Source organism: Crocodylus porosus, unplaced genomic scaffold (assembly GCF_001723895.1).
Source record: "Crocodylus porosus isolate Cpor-Errol unplaced genomic scaffold, CroPor_comp1, whole genome shotgun sequence".
NCBI lineage: Eukaryota > Metazoa > Chordata > Crocodylia > Crocodylidae > Crocodylus > Crocodylus porosus.
In genome coordinates, this window is record NW_017728906.1 from 120,068,109 (window position 1) to 120,079,003 (window position 10,895).

The following is a 10,895-nucleotide window of genomic DNA, read 5'->3' on the forward strand; positions in this document are numbered from 1 at the left end:
TTCCTCCCCAGGTGCATCACCTTGCACTTGCCGGTGTTGAATCCCATTCTATTCTTGTCCGCCCACTCCTATAATCTGTCTAGGTCTGATTGTAGCCTATTCCTTCCTTCTAGCATACCCACAACCCCCCACATCTTAGTGTCATCAGCAAATTTGAAGAGGTTGCATTTTATCCCCTCTTCCAAGTCACTGGTGAAGATGTTGAACAATGCAGGCCCGAGGACCGAGCCTTGTGGAACCCCACTGCCCACATCCCTCCAAGTCGAAAATGACCCATCCACCACCACTCTCTGGGTGCAGCCCTCCAGCCAGTTGGCAATCCATTTGACTGTGTATCTCGTGTATCAGTGTCCCTGAATTTCAAGATGATGGTTGGGATGCTTGAATGAGCTTTAGTTCAAGTGCCCCAACCACCATTTTGAAGTGTGAGGACACTGCTACATGGGATGCTGTGGCTCTTTAATTAGACCAGCTCTTGGAGACACTCTAGTTAAAGCCCCTCACCCCCACCCCCCGAAGCACATGTAAAAGATCCCAGTGCTATATTTAATGTGTATTAGGAAAAGAGCATAAATGGATGTGTAGATGCACCCTGTGTCACTTAGTTAAAAAAAAACTCATTCTGATTAACTTTTCAATATAAAAATCTCAGACCAGGGGGATTATTACATTCATCTAGTGGCCAATCACTAACTGATCCTTCCTCCATTTCTTTTAAGTAGAATGGTGTTATGTAATGCATACCCTAATGTCTGCTTCCACCTGTGTTAAGAGTAATTTTTAATAGCAGCACAGGTTGTAATGCTACATGATCAGGAAAAAAACCTGAGCTTCAAAAAAAAAAAAAAAAGCTAATACATATCACATGGGACTGTTTCCTTTGAGCAAAATAATTGAGAAATCCTACATATATTAAAACATATATACATAGTGCATTGTCTTCCTCCATAAGGTTAGCCTGTAAGTCCTAATAATGTTAAGACTTATTCTCCAAAACGGACAGATAGATTTGAAGGGTAGCAAGGGCATAAGGATTCTTTGCACCCATTTCTCTCCACCCCTTCTCTGTATTTAATGAGCAAGAGCCAGGCATGACTATAATCCTTGAATTTTTCTGAGTACAGGGTGGAAAGAAGTGAGCTTGTGGGTAAGCTGATGCAGAAGGGAGAGCCCAGTTCACTGTATAGTAGGTGCAATGTTCCTTGTGGCCTGGGAAGGTATTTAAGGAGAAGCATGGACAATGCTTTTGGGTTTCATTTCTGGGATAGTGCAGCTGTACACCACTACAGATTATTTTGTCTAAAATTAAGGTAATCTTAAATAAATATAGCCCATAATGTTACTAACACATAAATTTAAAATTAATTTCAACACAGTAACGTTTACTTGAGTCTCATTGACTTTGTTATATGTTATGTGTGCAGATAGTTTTACTAACAACGGATAATTTTGTGAGACTTTTGCTTGAAAAAAGTGCTGAACACTTCTATTTTTCACAGTTTTTGTATGATTTTGTTTTACATGATTCTACTCCAGAGAATTCCAAGGCTACTGAATGTTTATCTGAGGCAAATGAGTCTGAACAAAAATTGCCAATTACTCATGCATTCCAAATTTAACTCTAGCCAGTAGGGAAACAAAGGATATTTGGATTGCAAAACAGCAAAATTCACATATTCTTCATAGCCCAAAGTTATTTGCAAAAACAAAGGTCCAAGACTCGACCTTCTTGTACTCCTTCTACAGAAGAAATTCTAGTAATAAGAAATAAAACAAAAATATTTCTGAATAGTTCAACAAGGAACTTCTTTGTTAGTATACTAAAGGTCAGGTATAGGGCTTTCCTGATTCAGACCATGGATTGAGTTTTGCTTCAGCACATCTTCAATTACTTCCCTAAACAATTATTGTGTACTTTGGGATGATGTGTACGTTCTCTCCTTGTCATTTATTTCAGAAGGGTTAGATTCTGTTCCAATGCAGAACAAGACCTGATTTGATATCCTAAACTTTTTCAAGATAATAAAAACATTTTCTACATCCCACCCAGTTCTACTCCGGAGCCTGTAGTTCTATACCATAGACCACTCAGGCTAAATGTTGAAAAGGTTTGTAAATCCTTAAGGTTGATTCCCGTGCCACACATATGGCAGTACCCTTTAAAGACAACCCAGTTTGTCTTAAAGGCTTTTTTATGCCTTTCTGAGCTTCAAGATTTTCTTCTTACATTGTTTGCCTATTTTATATTCAGCCTAGCAGTAATTATATTTAGCTGTTTTGGAATACAGATTTAAATCTATGACTAACTGTAGCATTCATAAATTATATTTAGTGATGACTTTTACATTCCCATTGCATTATGCTACTTTTTGGCCATTTTGAGAAGTACATATGTGTGCAAGTGTGTGTTTCCTTCAGGGTTACTCATTAAAGTTAAAATGCAGCAATTATTGGAGAAGTGGGGTACTGGCACCATAAAATTCCACTGCCCTGTAGGTAATTTCCTTGCTCCAAATGTTTAATCAATGGAATTGATTTCTAATGCATGCTCTATTAAAACACCTTCCTACATGATCAATGGAATTTTAGGAGTCTAATGTGAAGAATCCATGGAAGATAAAAGGAAGATTCAAACTATTTCATTCCAGGACTGTAGTCTGTCTTTACAGTTGAAAGAGGTATTTATCCTTTTTAGTGTGACGTCATTCAGAAGGCAGCATTGATTTGCAACTCTCTGACTAATTAAACCTATATGGAGAGTAAATAAAATGTATGTAATGAGCTTTCATGAGCCTGAGCTCACCTCATCAAATGCTGTGAAAGGATGTGCACAGAGCAGTATATCAAACAGAGACAGTGACTTGAATGCAAAAGATAGAGAAGGGAGGAAAGAGTGGGGTGGGATGGAGGGACACTGTGTCTTTTCAGTAAGCATGTGTATTTTTGCTTTCTTTGTGAACAAACTGCAATTTTTTTCTAACTACTTACCTATATCTTATAATATTCCAATGCATTATAGAAACCATAAATTTATTTGTTTATGCTTAAATGGTAGAACTGGTGAAAAATTCTCAATTCTATACTTTTAGTCAAAATATTTCATCTATCTCTAAGAAAATACATTCAAGTTGTGGCAAAAGAATACTTGCATTTGCAAACAAATTTCACCTGTGATCATGAAGACACAAGCTACGATTCCTGTCAGTGGAAGCCTCAAGCACAGCACTAACACACTCTCTTGCACTTACACACATGGAGTGTTTCCTAACAGGAAGTAATATAGCATTGTAGGTAGCATGTAGCATTGTAGGTAGAAGAACTGGTGCTGTTTCTCAACAGTGATGAAGGGGAAAAAACAATGTCTTCCTGTGTTTTATTTTCTACTCAACAAGGCAACTAACTCCAACCCCAAAAAATGCAAAGATGCAATACAAAAATATGGCAGGGCTTTTAAACAAAATTAGTTAATATCTACATATGAGTAGGCATCTTTATAGTTTCATAGTTGGTAAGGTTGGAAGAGACCTGAGCAGATCATCAAGTACAACCTCTGCCATGGGCAGGAAAGAATGCTAGGATCAAACAACCCCAGCTAGGTGATTATCTAGCCTCCTTTTGAAGATCCCCAAGGTAGGAGCGAGCACCACTTCCCTTGGAAGTTGGTTCCAGATCCTAGCCACCCTAACTGTGAAGTACTGCCTCCTGATATCTAGCCTGAATCTATTTTCCATCAACTTATGGCCGTTATTCCTCGTTAGTCTCAGTAGTGCTTGGGGAAACAGGGAATCTCCCACAGCCTGCTGGTCCCCCTTGGCCAGTTTGTAGACAGCCACCAGATCCCCTCTCAGCCTTCTCTCATGGAGGCTGAACAGGTTCAGGTCCCATAGCCTCCACTCGTAGGACCTGCCTTGCTGCCCCCAATCATGCGAGTGGCCCTCCTCTGGACCCTTTCCATGTTGTCCATATCCCTCCTGGAGTGCAGCGCCCAGAACTGCAGTACTCCAAATGCGGCCTGACCAGGGTCACATAGAGGGGGAGGATCACCTCCTTGGCCCTGGTCATGATGCATCTGTGGATGCATGACAAGGTGTGGTTAGGCTTCCTGACCGTGTCCCCACATTGGCGGTCTCAGTGTCATTTTGGAATCAGTAATGACATCAAGATCCTTTTCTGCCTCTGTGAAGAATAGAAGAGAAATCCCCAGCCTGTAGGTATGCTGCTGGTTCTTCCTCCCCAGGTGCAGTTCCTTGCACTTGTCAGTATTGAATCCCATCCTGTTCTTATCTTCCCACCCCTGTAATATGTCTAGATCTAGTTGCAGCCTGTCCCTCTCCTCCAGTGTGCCCACGTCCCCACACATCTTAGTGTCATCCACAAATTTGAACAAGGTGCTTTTCACCCCCTCATCCAAGTCGCTGATGAAGATGTTAAACCGTGCAGGCCCAAGGACCAAGCCCTGGGGGACCCCACTGCCCACATCCCTCCAGGCTGAAAAAGACCCATCCACCACCACTCTCTGGGTGTGGCCCTCCAGCCAATTTGCGACCCACCTGACTGTATAGGTATCAACACCACAGTTGCCTAATTTCTTGATGAGAATGGGGTGAGAGACAGTGTCTAAGGCCTTCCTAAAGTCCAGAAATACTACATCCACCGCAACACCTGAGTCCAAGGATTTTGTGACCTGGTCATAGAAGGCCACCAGATTGGTCTAACAGGACCTGCCTCGAATAAACCTGTGTTGGTTGCCCCTAAGCATGGTCCCCCCTGCTGGTCCCTCGCAGATGTGCTCCTGAATAATTTTCTGAAATTATGATAATTTTTTTTTATGATGTAATCCTTAGACTTGCTGGTGAGTACTGATTCATTCAAGTACTTAGTATGTGTCAACATAAGTAAGAGTTGTATATAACATCCGTCACTAGCACAAACTATTTGGAATGCATTATGAAAAATGATGTCACTGATACTTATAATCTTGTCTCTTGGATTTATCATATTAGTACACAATTGGATGGGGAAAAAAAGAAAAACTTCACAACATTAAATTAAAGGGTTAGTAAGGTTAAAGTAGAAATGTAAAACTCTCTCTAATCCATGTTGCATTTTCTTTTCTGACTGGTAATTACTGTTTTGGTAAGTTAGGACCAGGAGATCACAACAACCCACAATGATGAAATGAACACAGCTCGATGCTTTGATGTTAATTGTAGAATTCCATTGGGACTGGGAGAAAAGCTATTGTTAGCTTCATCTGAATAATGCCAAGAAAAACTAAATCAACAACATCTGCAATATTGCTTCAGTCATGTTCTGTTTGTTAGTAATGCAGAGCAAGGGAGAATATGCTGCTGGCATTCTACAAATCTCGTCTCCAATTAAAACATGCACCATGTATTTTTGCTTTACAAAAATAGTGGCTATTACTCTTGTTATACAAAACCATTTAATGCAGTTGATTTGGTATTGTGCCACTGAAAACTGCATAGAAAATAACACCATTCATGCATTCATTCTGTAAGCATCAGGCCACATTGTGAACATTTTATGTAGCTTCATGTTCTCTTGAACTTCCTGAAAGGGGAAAATTATCTTAGAAATATGCTGAATAGTTCTAAATAATTCAGGTAGCTGCAAATCTGGATGACTGCCACCAAACAAGCAAGGCAAACACTGTTTTTTCTGTTCCACTTCATCAGATAAATTCAAACTGGACTGGAGGAGAAACATTATCCATGGGGTGTACAAAGAATTAGCTGAACCTCTTCCACTGAGAGCACCAAGATTTGTATTTCTCACTGTGTGTCCCAGTGTCCTTTTAAAATGACTTCTAGATAGTTCCAAACAAGCTATTAAATTGAAAACAAAATTTGAACTATGAAGGAGACTAGGTGATACTTCATGTTGTTTACATGCCGAAGTCTTTTTCCCTTTTTATCTTCAAAGCTTTTATTGTTCTATAAGGGCATCGCCATTTTTCTGAAGTGTTACAGAAATAGTTATTGAAGTCTCACATCATTGCCATCCTTTGCAGAGTTCCTTGTGATTGCGAAGAAACTGGCAGCTGCCAACACAGTAACTACTGGTTAGTCATTTTTCTTCTATTACTAAATAATTCAATGTGAAGGACACTCCCCTGCACTTTAAAATAGGCAAGATTTTCTGCAGTGTGTGTGTGTGTGTGTGTGTGTGTGTGTGTGTCTGCATGTTTTCTAGATCAGGCCATATCATGGGTTGGTAATTGTAATTCTGGTATTTGTTTATACCAGGTATTTAAAACAATATTTTAAAAATGTTTTTATAAATGAGGCAAGATGAGAAATGAGGGCAGATGTCTTAAATCTTAAATGTAGAAAATATTCTTAAAGCTATTTAGAAAGGTGTTGTCTATCTTATTTATACTCCACAGTTTCTGTGTTTCCCTATAGGAGACTTGACCATAGAAAGCTATTTATTTACCAAGTATCAGAGTGCATAGACTCTAGAGGTATTACTCTCATCAGCTAGTGAGATAATGAATGCTACATGCAGCAGGGCCTTTATGCAAGCTGTTCCACTTGGGTATCCAAAGGGCATCACTACTGTTGCCTTTTGAAGACTCAAGATTATCTTTTCTGACTATCTTGAGTACAAAGGACCTAGTCATGTGAATATAGAAAGGACTGGATCTCATGAATAAGCATTGTTGATTTGAGAACACTCTGAACTTTACAACTGGGAGTTCAACTTTTTTGGTAGTTTAAGAAAGGCAAAGTAAGGATTATGAAACGAGTGTTTACTGAATTGCATATTCAATCATTGCATCAAAAGAAAATCTATACAGTTAGATTTCTGTTGTGATGCTTTCTATAGTTAGAGGCTATTGTGATGCTTTAAATGCTCAAGTCAGCTCCACAGTAAATGTCTTATGTAGATGTACCCAGTATGAATGAATAGTAATAAATCATAATTTGACTCACAGCATTCATATAATTCAAAGTTGTAAAATGCTACTGTCAGAGTCCATCTTTTTTCAAAAAAGGACCTTACTAAGGAGGGAGAGAGGTGGTATTATGAAGACAGGTGCATACTTTTAAAGTTACAATTATAGAAACAGAGCACAATTTGGAGGGATTTTTTTGGTTAACGTACCTACTATGTGAAATGTTGACCAACTTCCTTAGCTACTTCCTTGCTTTAACAGCATCTTGAAACATGGAACCCATTTTACTGACCCAATAAAAGACCTAACAATTGTACTTGAAAATATTAATTATTGAGACAGATGGTGAGATAAAGGACAAACTATAACAGGGCTGTTCATCTGGCAGCCAGTAGGTTACATGAAGCCCACGTTAAATTGAAGGACCTGGTGTCCTGCCCAGCCACTATTCCCCCTTTTGCACAGCTGCAGCTACAAACACAGTTGTAGTCCCTGTGCTCTCATTTCCTCCTCCAGCTGAGACTCTTGCCCTTACCTCAGGAGATATGGCAGTGTGCTGTGTTGCATGGTGCTTAAGTTGAGTCTATGGCTACACAGCTGGAAGCAGGGGGTTGGTGCCCACATGGTGCAGCATTGTGGGGGGACATCTGGTGCAGCAATGGAGGAGCATGGAGTTCAGCAGTGAGAGGTCATCTGGTGCAGCAGTGGTGGGTTGTTCACATAGGGGTGTGGTGTAGGGGTCTGGTGGGGGAATACATTACTGGGTGCACCTACACATGCAATTAATGCAAAGCAGTAAAATCGGGTGCATATCTCACTGGATTTCATTGCTCCCAGGTGCTGTGTTTACCCAGGAACCCAGGAGGGTAGCATGTTGAGCCATGGCAGAGAAGCCCACCAGCCTAGGGTTGCTCTGACTCTGCTCAACATGGTGCGGAGGGGCTGGCTGGGGCACAAGGGTGCTCCCGTGCAGGGCTAGCCAGCAGGCAGCCCCCATACCAAACCACCCTCATGCCCCAGCAAGCCCTATCAGTGTCTACATGTATGTTGCTGAACAATAAATAACGCTGCTTCAGGACAGTACTTGCATTTACAAGTGCTAACCTACAGCCACATTTATTAGTTTGCTGTGACTTAATAGGGCGTCACATGTAGACCTGTAGACTTTATTGCAGACCTGATTAGGCAGCTCCTCAGTAAATGTCTCATGTAGACATGACCATTGTGTAGCCTGGTACACAGCAGTGGGGGATGCCTGGTGCAGCAATGTGGGTGGTTGTCTATGTGAACACATGGTGTAGCAGGGGGGCAAGGGGAAGCCCCTGTATGGTGCACACATGGCTGGTATAACCACACAGGTAGCACAGGTAACAATTTAGGCTGACAAATTGAAGAGGGTAGTTATCAAGAATGGCACTCTGGGTGAGCAGGCAGTGCACATGCTTACCTGTTTGCCTAAGACAGCAAAAATTGGCTCCTTCAGGATGTGCAGGGCCAAAGAGTGGTGGCACTGGGTAAATGGCCTAGGGTGCACCAGGGAAGCCAGCACCTGGCCATACCCAAAGCAGCAGGTTACTGTTACCTAGTGAAATTTGCCAAGTGCATGGCTGTGCTGCCAGCCTGAGCCAGGAGGTTTTTCAGGCCCTATCCCCTTATTTCCCCAGGAGCTCCTGGGTGGAGTGCACCTGTAATGATGCACTGCGCTCAGGAGCATGGCTAGATGCGGGCTGGGGCTGGGGCTGGGGCTGGGGCCAGAGCAGAGTTTGAGGGTTGGGACTGAAAAGGCCATCTCACTCCCTATCTGGAGGCTCCCAGCATGAGAGAAGAGGTGTCTGAGCCATCAGTCATGGCAGGATCTGCCTGACTACAGTGCCTCAGGGTGCTGCCTATGACAGACTAATGACAATACTAATATGAGTCCCAGGGTCCCACCAGGCCAGGGTGGACAGAAAAAGTAGCTTGGCTCAGACTGCCGACTCCCCAGGTCCCCTAGCTCATCACTTCTCAGGTGTGTTCAGCAGAGACTTGAGGGATATCTTGATAGGAGCCCTGTCCTGGTTCCCTGGGTTTGCTGTGGCAGCACTGCCTCTGTGCTCAGCCCTGCAGCCCCCACATTAGCAGGGGACAGCCATGAGAGCAGGAAACACCTGGGGATGCTGACCAGGAACTTGGCAGAGTTAATTTTATGGGTGAAAAGTGGGTGCACAAGGAAGATGTTACAGGAGCAGTTGCGAGAGAGTCCTTGCTTCATTTTCTTTTAGGGAGTGGAGAGAGGAAGTGGATGGGGAGGAGAAGCCTGAAGGGAAACTGGTACGTTTAGGAAGAGCAGCAGGTAAGGAGAGTCTGGGGGCAGGAGGAGGTAAAAGAACAGGGCAGTGAAAATGTAGAGGAAAAAGAAGAGATTGCAGGTTCTCTATACCTTAGTGGACCTTGTGCAGAGGACTGCAGGGTGATTTAGAACTGAATTTTCTTGCAGCTGATTTAGGCCAGTGGCATGATCCTTATCTTTGATCACGATGAGTTTCACAGTGGCTTCCAAGCCTGTAGAAAGCTCCTTCCAAAAGGGCAATTATTTTTGACAGCTGCTGAGGAACTTAGTGGTGCAAATCAGCTGCGGTGGAACAGAGCTTTGATGGCGTAGAGGCAGTGATGGAAGGGTCATTTTACAAAAGAGAGACTGAGACTGGAGACAGAGAAAAGGAACCAAAGCATTTATGAATTTTTGATAGTCCATATTGGGAGGGTGGCAATGATTATCAAAGACCAACATCTTAGATAAATGGCTAAATGTGTGCTGCTGCTGTGAACAAAATAAAATGGCCAAATAGGCATGGCAGACTGAATTAAACTGAATTCTCACTTTCATACCTTTCAGATTTCTGTTCTTCCAGCTACACTTTTCTCTGTTTGACTGTCTTGAGACTTCACTTTTTTCATTGTATTTCTTTGAACACTAAAACAGAAATCCCTACTACTTTCAGTAAAGTACCTTGGCCTGAACTTGATTCTGTCAGTGAACTATAGTTTTACGTATTGTTTTAATAACTCTTTTCATACAAATCATTCTTTTTAGTAGATGAATGAGAGAAAACTTCTACATATCTTAAAAAGAATTAATAAATCTTTTAAAGAGAGGTACAACAACGCCTTCATAATTTTACAGTCATAAAAACATCCCCCTGTTCCCTTCAAGTACAAATTTGATGAAATAATCAAGTGGCTTTCATAATCAGGAAGCTGATTACTAAAATCAATTAAAGAACTGCTTAATTTGTTGCTAACAGCAGCTATTCTTGGCTTTGGATTCCAAATTATGATTTTCTCCCCCTTTGCTGCTACCGTAGAAAGTCTTGGCAAAGGATGGAGCTTATCCTGATTTTTTTTGACCCTTTGTTGAGCTCCTGAATTGTGGAACCATAGCAATGTGTGGTTGGTGAAATGTAATAAGAATATCTTGTGTTGAAAGTCTGAAACCGAGGGTGAATGTAGTTAGTGCAAAAACTCCAGTAAGCATTGGATCAAACACAAAACACCTTCAAGGAACTTGCTTTTACAAATATACAATACATAAAAATGTCATAACAATTAGGGATGATGTTAGTATTCCTAGTTTTCCAAAGTCATCTTCCTTTAAATTTAGTACAAAGTACTACCATTATGTTTGTGCTCTATTACTCATCATTATTTTTATTAAATGTTTATGTAGTACCGAATTTTGCAATGTTTCACAAATGTTTCTTTAAAAGTCATGGTTTTTGTACTCAAGAATTTAGACCTTAATCCTGTTTTGTTTTATGTGTGTGAGTAGAATCTCTGAAGCTCCCTAATTTTTTGTACTTGGGTGAAACCTGTGATTCTATTTCTCTGTATTGCATAGTAGAATAACCTAGTCTTCATTTCTGCTGATGCACACAAATTCAAAATCCTGCTTGCCATGCACAACTCTCAGGTCTAATTTGTTCATTTTATAGTA